Genomic DNA, 15,700 nt, shown 5'->3' with positions numbered 1-15,700 from the left:
CTAAACCTTGTTCAAACGCTGTCTCTAATTGATATATTAAGGCTGCCCTAGACACAACATGGAGATTAGATTTGCAGGCATGATTGAACAGCCCACAGGAATCTATGCTGGCCTCCAGGTCCCTAAACATGAGGGGTTGCCTTGTATGCCTAATTGTACTTAGACTATAGAGAGGGACAGTGGTAAGGGCTTTATGGACACTCCCAACTTTGTGTTATCACAAGGAAAAAAGTAATCAGACCAAATATTTAAACCAATTAGAAGAATACACATTAGCTCGGTTTTGGGTAAAGTGGAAAAAGGGAGGAGGAGGGAAGATTTAAAGGGTGTCTCCACTTTTGTAGCCAATATGGGATAATAGTGACTTTATATTTGTTACATGTCCCAGTTCTCCAAAGCAAAATTTAAAAAAACAATGAAATTGTAGGTTTAGATTCCAGCACAGAAAAATTCTACTTAGTGCTCTTTGTTATGAGATGGACTGGGAAACTGTTTACGATAATAAACCCTGTCTGGAAGCAGATTTCTCAATTTGAACAGCCTTTTTTCAAGGGTTTAAGAGCTAGGCTTCTCCACTGTATGTTAATGAGAGCTGGACTCAGCCCAGTTATTAGGACGTAAGGGTCCGTTCACATCTTGGTGTTCCGAATCACCGCGATGCTGCCCACGATTCGAAATAGCGGCAAATCGCAGGATGCACATGTGATCCCCATCACTTCCAATGGCACCCTTATCGCGGTGCAATTTTGCCACGATTCGTCGGGCAAAAAACAGAATCGCGGGACGCCTGTCACCCAAAAGAAGATCTTGTACTTCTTTTGCACGACAGGTGTCCCGTGATTCTGTTTGCGTGATTTTACCTCGATTTGTCAGTTGACAATCGCGGCAAAATCGCGCCCTGATTGGGGTGCCATTGGAAGTGACTGGGATCGCACAGGCGTCCTGCAACTTGCCACTATTTCCAATCATGGGCAGAATCGTGGTGATTCCACCTGTAATTCGGAACGCCAAGATGTGAACAGAGCCTTACGTCCTAATAGCTGGGCTGCGTCCATCTCTCATTAACATGCAGTGGAGAAGCCTAGCTCTTAAACCCTTAAAAGAGTATGTGTTCAAATCTAGTACATCTCAAATTCTCATACCAATTTTCCTAAGACTTTTCCTAAGAATTTCGTTCAAAAATCTATTAATCTATGGCCAGTCTAAGGACAGGGCCTCATTAGATGGGAAAATGCTATGAACAGAAACTTTTTTCTATTTACACACAATGCAGAAATATCTTTTTTGCAAGATGCTGCATAAAGGAAAAAAAAAATATTTAAAAAGGAGGAGAAAGAAAAATAAGAAAGGAAGATCAAGAAAGACAAAAAATAAAGTATGTCAGGTAGAATAACCAGAAAAACATGTTTGCAAAAAAATAAATCTTAAGGCTCCGTTAACATAACAATTAGTGAGAACATGTAAACGCGTGTCATGCATATGTCAGCCTATTCAATTGAACTGGCTTCCCCATGCGTGTTTGTTGCACCAAAGATGCACAGGGACCAAATTTTGGCCCTGAGCCAGGTGCAATGGTACACACACGCATTGCCACAATTCTTTGCGCATTTTGTCATGTGACAATCATGGCATAAACTGTGTCGGGTTTGCAATGGCATCCAAGCGCACAATTTGTGTTTTGCTGCGTTTTGGAATTGCAAACAGAATTGCAGCGATTCTGCCCACAGTTCCCAATCACCTATATGTGAATGGGGTCTAAAGAAAAAAGGATTTGCGTAGTTATGTATGAGCATGAAGTGGAATCTAACATGAAAGCGTGTCACATGAAAAAAGAAAAAAGTTGAAAAGAAGAAGAGGAGAAATGGATAAAGTAAAAGAAACGGAAGAGGTTTCTGCCTTGGAGATCAAGGAAGTGACCTGAAGTGATCTGCAAAGACATAGTGCAGTCTCTGAATGATCACTGCCCAGTGTCTGGCATGATAAATATGTAATTAAGAGGAGGTATATATCAAACACACACTATCAGGAGAACAGAGTTATCCTTTAATCACTTAAAGACCAGCCTCGTTTTGGAATTTAGGTGTTTACATGTTTAAAACAGTTTTTTTTGCTAGAAAATTACTTAGAACACCCAAACATTATATATTGTTTTTTTTTCTAACACCCTAGAGAATAAAATGGCGGTCATTGCAATACTTTTTTTCACACTGTATTTGCGCAGCAGTCTTACAAGCGCACTTTTTTTGGAAAAAATTTACTTTTTTGAATAAAAAAAATAAGACAACAGTTAAGTTAGCCCAATTTTTTTTTTTTTATATTGTGAAAGATAATGTTACGCCGAGTAAATTGATACCCAACATGTCATGCTTCAAAATTGCGCCCGCTCGTGGAATGGCGTCAAACTTTTACCCTCAAAAATCTCCATAGGCGACGTTTAAAAAAATTCTACAGGTTGCATGTTTTGCGTTACAGAGGAGGTCTGGGGCTAGAATTATTGCTCTCGCTCTAACGATCACAGCGATACCTCACATGTGTGGTTTGACCACCGGTTTCATATGCGGATGCTACTCACGTTGCATTCGGTTCTGTGCACGAGCTCGTCGGGACGGGGCGTTTTAAAAAACATTTTTTTTCCTTATTTTATTTGATTTTATTTATTTTTACACTTTTTTTTTTTTTTTTAAATATTTGGGACACTTTTATTACTATTACAAGGAATGTAAACATTCCTTGTAATAGAAAAAAGCATGACAGGTCCTCTTAAATATGAGATCTGGGGTCTAAAAGTCCTGTAAGTTTGGACTTAAATACAATTAAAAAAAAAAAAAATGTCATTTGAAAAAATGACATTGAAAAAATGTGGCTTTAAGAGGTATGGGCGGAAGTGACGTTATGACATCGCTTCCTCCCTGCAGTGTCATGGAGACGGGTGGGGGCCATCTTCCCCTCACTCATCTCCATGCACTGCTAGGGAACAGACGTGATCGTCTCCGCCGCTGCCAACGGCTCCGGTAAGCGGCGGAGGGCACCGGATCGTTCCCGGGAGGGGGGAGCCCTCTCCCGCCACCGATAAAAGTGATCTCGCGGCGAATCCGCCACAGAGACCGCTTTTATCTTGTAGTCGACTGCTGGCCGAAAATGGGGATACCGGGGTTATGGCAGCTAGCTGTTGCCATAACAACGATATCCGTCCTCAAAAAAGGGACGTATATCGGCGTGCGGCGGTCGGCAAGTGGTTAAAATGCAAACCAACTACCTAGATTAGAATTCACTGCAATGAGCCATTCTTTAAAAACAAAACAAAAAAATTCTAGTAATTTTAAGCTATGATCATATTAGAAAGTGCTAAGTGGATCTATTGTTTCACATAACCAGCTAGACATACAGTAGCAATACAAAGTAGTCTACCCTAATCCTGGTTACAAAAAAAAGGAATTAATAAATCATGACTCGCCTAAGCCAGTTATATGTACGATATGTAAAAGTGGACCTTGCCAAGTGCGTTTCTCTGTTCATTATTGGCTGCTAAATTGAAAACAAACTTAATCCCAGGTACGCAGAGTAGTTCAAATCTCATCTCTTTACATATGCTGGACAAGCAGTAAAACCACTTTATAACAAGCCCCATTCACCTCTGTAGCAATTGGCATTGTGGAGAAATTCATTTTTACAACAAAGGCAAAAACATCTCAGCTTTTATTCCATAAGAGCAGATCTTGGCAGCCTGCCAGACCTCTGTTGTAAACAACTAGCCTTGTTTCTAAGTTGTTAGGCCTCATGCACATTGGTAGTTAAATCCATATGACATCCTAGCACTTTCAGGAATCCAGGAGGCACGGGTGCAGCATACAGCCCACTGCCGTCAGCCTGTCAAAAACTATGGTAGCCAGAAATATGCAACCGCTGGACACCCTAACAATCAGTATTAACGTTTAGGGCTGAATGTGTTCAGGCACATATGCACCGGGCACAGATTTCTGCATTCAGGACATACCACCCTGAACGCATATGGCCTTAAAAACAAGTACTATTTAGTAGCGTCCAGCTGATGTATTTCAATCCATTATCAAATCTTAGGAATTCAGGGAGAAGAAGGCCCTGGGGCCTAATTGGTTAGGGTTATGTAAATAGTGTAATGTCCACAGTCTGGGCACAGATGCACTTTTAAGAGCATATCTCTGTAGACTTTAAACTCCTAAAGTCAGGGTACGTATACTCACAATACTGCAATATTCAGATGAAATATGAGATCCAGAGTGAAAACTAAAAATTTTCATATTTGGAGGCAAGAAGAAATAGTTCAGCTTTTTAAAATATAATTGGCCAAGTTGTCTCCAGAAACTTGTGGATTTACATTGCAGTGAATCATAATCAGGCTTCAGCAAACCTCAAACATCAGTGAATAAGTCATCATCACAGCACCTGCATGTACTATTCTCCCCAAGGCTGACCTGACAATTAATGAAGATTTGTAAGCCATGTTATACTTCTGCCTACTGCGAACTAGAAAAAATACATTTGAATTCAATATTGCTTCTGTATTTAAGCAAAACCTTTAGGCTTCTTTCACAATGAGACGCTTCTAAACTGCCAGTAAAACAAAGAACGCTTTTGAAGAGCTTTTCAGGCACTTTTGAAGAGCTTTCTATTAATTTCAATGGAGAGGGGTGTTTTTTTCACCGCTCTGCCAGCGCACTGCCCCAGTGTGAAAGCATTCAATGATTTTAAACAGTTTTTCGTGAGCTTTTCAGGCGCTTTTCTTAGCGTGAAAGCACCTGAAAAGTGCCTCAGTATGAAAGTGGTCTTAGGTTAGGTGCAGAAACAGAAAATGAAAAAGCAAAGTAAAACCCAAGTTGAAATGTAAAAAATCATCACAGAGACTTTAGTCCAAACAATACTGCAAAAGTTGCCAAAAACCACTAGTAGAGATCAGAAAAGCTATGCTTGCTCTTAACCAATCCCAGTACCCGTCACTAAGGCCCCTTTCACACTGGGGCGGGGATGACGTCGGCGGTAGGGTTTGCGGAGGTATTCGGCCGCTAGTGGGGTGCTTTTAACCCCCGCTAGCTGCCGAAAAAGGGTTAAAAACCACCTGCAAAGCGCTGCTACAGCAGCACTTTGCTGGCGGTATAGCCGCGCTGCCCATTAATTTCAATGGGCAGGAGCGGTGGAGGAGTGGTATACACACCGCTCCTTTACCGCTCCAAAGATGCTGCTAGCAGGACATTTTTTACCGTCCTGCCAGCGCACCGCTCCAGTGTGAAGGCCCTCGGGGCTTTCACACTGAAGAGACAGGAGCGGCTCTTTCAGGGCGCTTTGCAGGTGCTATTTTTAGCGCAGTAGCACCTGCAAAGCACCCCAGTGTGAAAGGGGTCTAAAGCAAATCTGCAAATTAAAAGGTACCACTGCAGAAAGAGAAGAAAGAAAAAAAAAGAAGGACTGTAACTACACCTCCTACTGAACACACACCATTAAAATTAAGAGTTTCTGGACAACTCTTCAAGATCCTTTACTTCCGAGGGTGCCTGTCCCCTGCTGCATTCTGTGGATCTACTCCCTTGAGCCCTTTGCACACTACAGGAAACCGTAATGACATTTGGGCCAGTAATTGGAACCATTGAGCACAGTGGACAACCAGGCAATCGACACCCCAAGAAGTGTCCCTTCATTTCGATGTTGTGAGCAATGGGAGAGGTGACAATTAACTAACTTTTTTGCGGAGATCCCATTTAAGAGTAATTTTAATTTAGCAACAAAGTCACTTTAAGTCCCAGAATGTTTTGTGGAGATGTCTCGGTTCCATGCCTTAAGGCTGGGTTCACACTATTGTGAATTGGATGTGGGATTCCCAGCATCCAATTCGCATATCAGGAGATTGTGACCGGCTCTCAGTGGAGCCGGTTCACACATCTCCGGCATGGCTGCGAGGTCCTGTGCGTCTTCTGGTCCATTTCAGGTCCGAATTAAACCAAATATTCAGACCAAAATCAGACCTGAAATGGTAAACAGGGACGCACCGGACCCCTGCTCTTCCCAAAGTTCAACTTTGGGAACATGTTACATTTTGGGTGGAACATGTAACATGCTCCAATTCCTGCAGGGTCTCACCGATCCTCTGCATCTAGGGACAGCAAGCTGGGGATCTTCTCCCCCAGCTCACTGTCAACATTTAAAAAAAAAGGCAGCGCTGTGCAGGGCTCTGCCTGTCCGGCCGCATAATTTATTCAGAGTTCTGTGAATGTGTCGTCTTGCAGTTCTCAATGAACTACCAGGGTGCTGTGGTAGTTCATTGATTCTTCCTGTTAGTGGGCATCTGCCTGCCCATAGGAGGTATGAGCAGACAGATACACTGACAAGTCTGTAGGAGCCCTGCACGGCACCCGTGATCTACTGCTGTTCAGGCTCCTAGTTAAAAAAAAAAAAAAAAACGAATAATAAATGCACATTTTTTTTACTTGCAAAAATATGTGCATTTATTGGTTTTTTTTTTTATAGGTGACCTCATACTTTTAAAACGTTTACTTTTTGCAATTTATATATTATACATAGATTTTTTTTTCAGGACATACAGGGATTTGGCTTGGTAGCAGATTTGAATATATATATTATTTCCAGTTTTAACAGGTAGAATTTTTTTTTTTTTTTTTTTTTTACAAAAAGTCAAAAGTATTTTCCCGGGATTTTCCTTTACCCAACTATTATGTAATTCAAGCACCTCTGTATCAGATTACAGTAGAATCAACAAAGCCTTCTCACCCATAGGATAGGACATAGGTGCAATTGTGTATATAATTCCATGGAATCGTGAAATTCAAAGTCAAGTTTGCTTTTTAATTTAGGTGAGCTTTTCCCTTAATACAGTGAAACACAAACAGTAAAAATCATTGTTTTGCAATTGTTAGTACAATATTAGAAGAAGACCAAGTGTGCATGGACAGTAACTAGTACAAAAGGTATTTTCAAAAAGTCAGCGATCCCTAAAATTCGAAATATTGTATCTTTTTTTAACATAAAAAGAAGAGACCTGACCCAGCCCCTTTTTTTCTCTTACCACCAATACTACTACAAGTAGTGATCAGTTACCACAATGGTAGGCATGACAGAAGACTGCTGAAGCTCAAAGTATCAGTGACATCACTGATAATATCATGTAATTTCCCCTTTGATGCAGAAGCATCGTGTTGAACTAAGCTGCTATGCAGAGTTCTGTAGCAGAATCACTCTGTCACATCATCAGAACCATGGAAATTAGAAGCAGCATTGTAACCTCACATGGATTGGGGTGATAAATCAGCATTTTTTTGCTAGGCAATTACTTAGAACCCCCAGACATTATATATTTTCTTAAAGCAGAGGCCTGGCAAATAAAATGGTGGTTGTTGCAAATTTGAACGTCGCACAGTATTTGCGCAGCCATTTATCAAACGCATATTCGAAAAAATACACTTAAATGCATTTTTAGTGCACACAAAACACAACATAATACCCAATTTGTTTGTAAATAATAACATATGATGTTGCGCTGAGTAAATAGATTCCAAACATGTCAAAATTTTAGGTTTTGCAAGCCTGTGTAAAGGCGACAAACTACGGTACCTGAAAATCTCCATAGGCAACACTTAAAAAGCACTTATAGGTGGCTAGCTTACAGTTAAATGCAAGCTTTGGTGCTACTGCTCTCTTTCTGACATTTGCAGGCATATCTCACATGTGTGCTGCAATCACCATTTACATATGGTGCAAGACCAACGTGTGTGAGCACCAAGGAAGAGGGGTGCTTTCATTTTTTTGATTTATTTCTTTTATTTGAACATTTTTTGCATTGTCTCTTTAATTGTTTCCATTCAACTTTATTACTATCACAAGGGATGAACAACATCCCTTGTCATGGCATGGGGAGCGACAGGTACTCTTTATGGAAAGCTCTGAGGTCTACTAGACCCCTGATCTCTCATCTGCCATCAAGGACATCGGTTTGATCAGATAATTGCCTAGCTGGCAGCAGCTAGTAATCCAAAGAACCAAAACCAGAAGTGAGAGTTAGTAAAAACAAACATGCCGCACACTGATATATAATAAATAGAGGCTTTGCAACACATGGGGGTTGATTTACTAAAGGGAAAAAGACTGTGCACTTTGCAAAGTGCAGTTGCTCCAGAACATAGTAAATGAGCAGAAACTCTGCTGACTTCCATCATCCAATCATGTGCAAGCAAAAATGCTTTTTTTTTTTTTCCCTTGCACGTGATTGGGTACTCTGCAAAGTGAAGCCTTACCTCAATTACCAAGCTCTGGAGCAACTGTACTTGCAAAGTGCACAGTCTATTTGCCTTTAGTAAATCAACCCCACAGTGTTGTGAATCTCCTACTTATTATATTAAAGCTGGTTCTACACATGTGACTGCATTAGTGTACGGCAGGCTTGCTTTTACTTTAAATCGTCACTTCTGGTTTCGGTTCACCACTCCAATGCATTTCACCCCACAAAGGGCTGAACCATGGAGACAACATAACTTAAAGTGCTGTAGAAATATATAGTCAAAGCCCCAAACTCAAACAGGCTTGTTTGCTAGCAGGGAATCCCAACCCTAAAAATTGCCAATAAAACAGTAATGAGTATAAGGAAAGGGGCGTTCAAGTGGTGATTCCCCAATGAAATAGCATACACATAGATTTATAAAAACAAATGTTTATTGAAATATACATAGAAAATACATATTCAAAAACATAAAGGGGGCTAACAAAGAGTCCCCTCTATCTAAAAGATTACCACATGTGTAACAAAACATCAAATGGTATAATGTAAAAACTTGTCACAGCATAAAGTCAAGTGGGTATAGCATGGAGCTCACCAAAATGTTTCCTGGAGCAATGGCCACTTCCTCAGGGCTTCATTCCATAAAGTATAACGCCACTCCTATGCTGTGTATAGACAGATATAAACATTATCAACATACAGCATTATATATACAGTACATCTATATAGTAGGGATCGACCAATATGGTTTTGTCGGTGCCGATACGATACTAATATTTCGGCCACCTCTCAGGCTGATAGCCCATATTGTATGCCGATATTGTGTATATTTAAAAAAAAAAAATTACACCTTTTTTTTTATCACTGTTATTGCTGTCACAAGTAATGTAAACATCCTTTGTGACAGTAATAGGCAGTGACAGGTACTCTTTATAGAGAGATTGGGGGTAAAGGACCCCAAACCCCTCCTCTGCACTAGAAAATATTCCAAACGTCAAGATCGGCATCTTTGAATAATTTATATTTTTTAAAACTGGCGCCTTTAAGATGTCAGTAAAGTGATATCATGACATCGCTTCTGGGTTACTAGATCCAAGAACCGAACTAAGCATCGGCTGGGATAAATCACCACCCCCCCTACCGTCGACTAGACCAGAGAGACAAACATCTGGCCATCAATGCTTACCAATAATGAAATATATGTCACCCACCGATGACATAGATAACATAGATAATAGGGAAAGATGTCTCAAATCTCTACAAGATGCATTAAAATACCTCCCATGTGTAGAGGGGACCGGAACAATAAATATCCGGGTCTCCCAAGGAGCCTGCAATCCAGCCTAAAACTCCCCAAAGTCAACCTACCCCTATATAAGCACTCATAGGAAGAGGCGGTCGACAGGGTGCTGGACGGGTCCTCTCTCCACTGGCCAATTGAACAAAAAGATAACCTCTTACAGCCCATACTCCTAGATTGATTCAAAAAGGGCGCCAAAAAACGACCCAATACAAAGCAACTACCACATAGGCAGAACCCATAACTTATGTGATATTACTTTACTATAGTTTATTATTTCCCATAATAAAGATGAAAATGTAAATGTTATTAAATGGAAAAGGAAACTTCTAATTCCAGGAGTGGCAATTCAGTGTCTCATAGTACAAGCTACTAAGACCCATGTGGTAAACCACAAGGCCCGTGGGCTGAATCAAGGCCTGCCAGGCCATTTCATGTGGCCCTCGCACCTCTTCCGCAGCTGCAGCACCCCCCTTGTCTCTGCCCCAATCTTGTCTTAGTAGTCATCAGCAGAAAGGAGGACAAAACTCCTGCAACAGTTCCTGCCGCTCTCTGTGCAGCTGCAGTACCCCCTCCTCTCCACCTCCCCTGGTCTCAGCATTCAGCAGACTCTGGCAGCTAACTCCTACCCTCTTCTGCTCCTCCTCCAGACACTTTCTAAATTTCTGCTTCCCAGCTCCGCTCCCAGCTTCTTCCCGACAGCAGCACAAGGTAAGGGGGGTTCACTGTGATGTAAGGGAGGGTAGGGGGCTCTTGACTTCTGATGGTGAGGGAACTGGATGCTCTGGATATCTAGTCTTACAGATGTCTTGTGAAAACATGCCAGCACAGAGCAGGGGCAACTTCTAAAGAGATTTTGGGTGCTCAGCATCCCCGGCATCTGACATCATCCCCATCTAGGCACCATTGGCTGTAGTTGGGGGTTAGGTAAGTTATTTAACTAAGTTTTTTCCCCCATACAGGCTTTGCTTTTTTTTTCCTTTCAATAAAGTGTTTTTTGCAAAGGGTGTGAAAAAAAAATAAGAAGAACTTGCTTTAATGCAAGATCTGCTCTATAGCGTGAGACTCTCTGGAGGGGCTGGAAGCACTGTACCACATGCCAGGATTATAAAAATGTTCAAAATACATACTGCACAAATTACACCGAATCCGAGGGGGAGAATAGTGGGGATCTTTTGTAAAGCAAAAAAGAATGTCAAATGTAACTTTAAATTGGGTAAATTATAATGTATCCAATTTTACCTGCGGTGTAATCAAGCAGAAATGCTATTTTTTTGCTTAAAGTCTCCAAGTTTTGACCTTCAAAAGATGTAAAGCTAAAAAATAAAAGACATTGAAGTATTTTCTTCCAGACAGACCAGGCATTTTGGTGAGCATGGCAAGAAACAGTTTTCTGGCTTATTAAAGGGGTTGTAAAGGTAAAAGTTTTTTCACCTTAATGCATTCTATGCATTAAGGTGAAAAAACATCTGACAATACCACCCCCCCCCTCCCCCCCATTTTACTTACCTGACCCCTCGAAAGTCCCGCGCTCGCTCCCGGCATCGTCTTCGCCGCTCAGCCTGGCCGTTGATTGGTTACAGTGGATGGATTGAAAGCGGCGCAGCCATTGGCTCGCGTCACTATCAATCACATCCAATGACGCGGCGCGCCGGGGGGCGAGGCCGAGTAATACAGTGAGCGGGCTGTATCATGGGAGCGCACCCGCAAGCACTCAACACCATGCGAGGGAGCTCGCATGAAAGTGTTGAGTCCTTGCGGGGGGGAGCCGAGACAGCCGCCGAGGGACCCCAGGAGACCAGGTTCAGGGCCACTCTGTGCAAAACGAGCTGCACAGTGGAAGTAAGTATAACATGTTTGTTATTTAGAAAAAAAATAATAATTAGCTTTAGTGATCCTTTAATAGATGTACCATCAATTTTATATTTTGCCAAGATGGAAACACTTATGGTGCTGGAATTCGAGGAGGGTTAGGAGTGGATACACCTGTGTGAGAAAGCTCTGGTGGAAACTGTAGGTAATGGATTTAGTACTGCCCCAAAACTAGTATGATGAGCATGCAGGGCTGATTCCTCTGTTTAAGTCTTTTTACAATAGGTATTTGTTGTGGTCAATTGCTTTATTCATTTTTGATTACCAAAAAGCATATTAGAATGCAGCAGGATCATTTTTTTTTTTTCACGCTCTAGGAAGTTGAAACTCCCTTTCATTGAAAAGCTGTGATAGGGAAGGTATGGACTCCTCACGGTGGGTCGATGAGTAGATTGATAACCAGTGTAACAAGAACAGATCGGAAGCCTGAGCACTCCTGTTCTTTCTAAAAACCTATATTAAGTGATGATTACAAGATCCTGCTCCTCTCCCTCTCCACCAGATTGATTACTACAGTATATCCAGGCAGCGCTGCACCATTTTCGTACTGTACATAGACGCATAGCCTGCTTTATGTCACTGACGCACACAGCATGAGATCATGTACCAGATATAGCTCTGTGACTTCATGGCTTTTCTTCTCACTGATTCAAGAATTGCCTCACCAATAAAATATGATAAAATACTTTACCACTGTAAAAAACATATATAAGAACGCAAAATAAGATGTATACTTAACGTGATTGTAAAGTCAGAAGGTTTTTATCTTAATGCATTAAGATAAAAAGCCTTCTGTGTGTAGCAGCCCCCCTCAGCTCCCCTAATACTTAACTGACCCCCATCTCTGTCCACGAGTGTCTCAGCTATCCGAGACTCTCCCTCCTGATTGGCTGACACACAGCAGCGGTGCCATTGGCTCCTGCTGCTGTCAATCAAAATCAGTCAGCCAATCAGGAGAGAGAGGGATGGGACTGGGCCATGGTACCGTGTCTGAATGGACACAGGGAGCTGTAACTCGGCTCGGGTGCCCCCATAGCAAGCTGCTTGCTGTGGGGGTACTCAACAGGAGGGAGGGGCCAGGAGCGCAGAAGGGACCCGAGAAGAGGAGAATCCGGGCTGCTCTGTGCAAATCCACTGCAACAGAGTAGGTAAGTAGAACAATGTTTGTTATTTTTATAGGAAAAAAACAAGACTTTACAATCACTTTAATAACTACAATTTTTTTTTATTATGTATTACATTTCATTGTGCGCGATTCATAGAAAAAACCCAGACCAACCCACATGTTTCTACCGTCAAAAGAAGTAATATTAACCCCTCAACATTTTTAAGCTTTACACATTAAGCACAAAAAATAACATGCCCTAGTAAACTTCTTGTTAAAATTCTTACCCGAGCAATTGTAGTTTACAACTTTCAATGCTGCTGGCTCATGATGTCTCAGTCCTGCTTCCCTGAACTTCTGATCTTCGCAGGAAAGCGTATAAAGTGGTAGTAAACTCTCCATTTGTATTTTAACCTACAGATAAGCTTATAATAAAGCTTACCTGTAGGTTAAATAAATACTGTATCTCCTAAATGTGCGCCGTTTCAGAGATATTCTAGTAAGCAGCAGCCGGTGACATCACTGGGGCATGTGTTCTGAAGGAATGACATTCCGTGCTGTTCCTTCAGAGCCCTGTGCATGACCATGACTGCCGTGCACATGTGCGGGAGTGACTTCACCGCTGCTTGATTATTTAAGTAGGTCTTTCATAATGTGCTAGCATGCGATGCATACTAGCACACTATGCCTTTTCCTCGCAGGGAGAAAGTTTTTTTTATATTTAACATTTACTAAAGCTTTAACAATGGACCGTACAGTCTCCAGTCAGTCTGTTAGTTTGGAGCAGTTAGGGAGGTGAAAGGAGCAGGGACGCTCCTTGCCATCCTAGGCTATGAAGATGTGTGTTTGCATTGAAAAACATATACCCTCCAAGAAGAAAATAAGAGACTATTGATTGGCACCACAAACAAATGACCTTCAAAACATGGATATATAAAAATATACAAATCTTTTTTATAACAACACATAATTCATTAGATATGTGAATAAATTAAAAACATATGCTGATGCAAGGGGACTTAACACAGTCATGATAGATGAACATAGCGCTGATAATAAATGCAAGCTACAGAGACATCCAACACATTTCGAGGGTAGGAGTGTTTAGCTCTTCTTCAGGGAGCTTGTGGCTAAACTCAAGGTAGTTCTATGATGTAAAAGCAACAATAAGCTTTATGCATATACATTTGTAGATATATCATATTTTAAAGAAAATTACTAACCAAGCTGTGTGTAGAGGGATGAGCCTGTGTCACTTTTTATTGTGGCAGTTTAGGCCAATTTTTATAGCAAGCTGTTAGGATCATGGAGCACCGTACTGTTCACGCTGGGACAGTGAAAAGCCGGGTCTGTAATGCCCCGTACACACGGTCGGATTTTCGGATGGAAAATGATCGATGGGAGCTTGTTGTTGGAAATTCCGACCATGTGTAGGCTCCATCAGAATTTCAAATTTTCCGACAACAAAATCCGTTGTCGTAAATTCCGATCGTGTGTACACAATTCCAACGCACAAAGTTCCACACATGCTTGGAATCAAGCAGAAGAGCCACACTGGCTATTGAACTTCATTTTTCTGGGCTAGTCATACGTGTTGTACGTCACCGCGTTATTGATGTTCGGAATTTCCAACAAAATTTGTGTGACCGTGTGTATGCAAGACAAGTTTGAGCTAACATCCGTTGGAAAAAACCCATGGATTTTGTTGTCAGAATGTCCGATCCTGTGTACGTGGCATAAGGGTGTAGCAGCAGGAAGCTGCAGGGGAAACCGTCCTAGTGCTTGTGCACTAAGCGCTAAACCTTCCTCAGCTCTGACTGTGTGTTTGACGGTCTGGACGACCAAGGCAGGAAGCCTATACAGAGATACTGCAGAGAAGAACCACGAGGTGGAGTACTGTTTGTTTTGACACGTTGATAATGAGAACCCTTGTGAGGGAAAATATTCTGCTGTAAATCTTTACTTTCTTCAATAAAAGTGGGCTGAAAAAACCCTAAAACAAACTTTGTGAAATGGACTGGACTCACTGTTTGAAACTAACAACAAGTTAAAATACCCCAAATCCTCATATGTGTTACAAATTGATGTGTGTTTAGCTGCAAATACTAAAACCATGGTGGAGGTGCACGAATGCCTTCCGGTAAAACCAAGGGGGCGTGAGAGGCCCAACTGGTCAGGCCAGCAGGCTACTGGGGTCACCACAAGCCACAAGAAATTGGCCCAAAATATTACCACTATATGTCAAACATAGAAGAATAAAAATTATAATGAGATATTTTGCATACAGCTGGGTGAAAAGGATGTTTTTTTTGTTTGCATGCTTGGTAAGACTTACATGAATTAACAACAAAGGGGTAGAGTGTCTATTCTGTCGAGGGAGGGGCTGAAGTAGAAGTGCAGACCGACGTGTATTGAAGAGGCTTATGGCCAACTAAGCACAACAACATGCAAAGGGTTGATCTAAAAAAATATAGTACAAAAGAAAGGACATAAGAAAGCTGCATGGAGTACCAAGAGGGAAAGAACCAATACATGCTGCCAGGGTCAACTAGCATAAAGTCTGATCGTTACGTACCTACAGCCGACCGTAAAACACAAGGAGATTGTATTGATGCACACAGTCTATGGAGACACAGCTCTAGTCCTTGTATGAAAGGGTGGCACCATGAGATGTTGCAAACTGGAAACCTAAGCCAGCTGTCCTGGCACCACCTTAAACAGAAACATAGGCAGGCCCTGTCTACCCCTTCTCTCTCTTACCCTGCCATCTCCCCTCTTTCTTGTTTACCCTCGTTCGCTCTTCCTTTTTTGACAGGACCCTGTGCCCTCTTCTGGTTCTTATATGTGTCCAGGACAAATTGCACAGTTGTCCTGGTTTGCACCGCCAGCTAAGGAGATCTTCCCTGAACTCTTTCTGGTTTTGTATTTATGTTTAATACGATTGGCTGTGGAGGTCACTCCTCCTATTTGGTCCATACTGTGTAAGCCTGTCTATACTCATGTCCCCAGTCCTAGCCCCTGCATGGGTGGATTAGGTGCTTTTTCTTGTAATTCTGGTTTAAATGAATAAAAATGACTGAATCAGAAACTGGAACATACAGTGCCTTGAAAAAGTATTCATACTACTTGAAATTTTTCACATTTTGTCCAAAAATGTAAATGTATT

The 15,700-nt window shown here is 41.6% G+C and overlaps 1 protein-coding gene across 6 annotated transcripts in view; it reads right to left on the bottom strand.

Annotated features, from left to right (window-relative positions):
- The window catches only part of ENOX1 (ecto-NOX disulfide-thiol exchanger 1), an 855,443-nt gene that overhangs the window by 560,334 nt on the left and 279,409 nt on the right, over positions 1–15,700 (bottom strand). For 2 of the 6 annotated variants that reach the window (XM_073614184.1, XM_073614185.1), the window contains exon 3: positions 8,853–8,922. The exons of the other annotated variants lie outside the window; for them this stretch is intronic. The gene's annotated coding sequence lies outside the window, so the exon portion shown is untranslated. The remainder of the gene's footprint in view (positions 1–8,852; positions 8,923–15,700) is intronic. 6 annotated transcript variants of the gene reach the window in all.

The sequence above is a fragment of the Aquarana catesbeiana genome, linkage group LG02, assembly GCF_042186555.1.
Source record: "Aquarana catesbeiana isolate 2022-GZ linkage group LG02, ASM4218655v1, whole genome shotgun sequence".
Taxonomy (NCBI): Eukaryota; Metazoa; Chordata; class Amphibia; order Anura; family Ranidae; genus Aquarana; species Aquarana catesbeiana.
The sequence above is the reverse complement of the archived record's forward strand: the minus strand, read 5'-3'. Positions and strand labels throughout refer to the sequence as shown.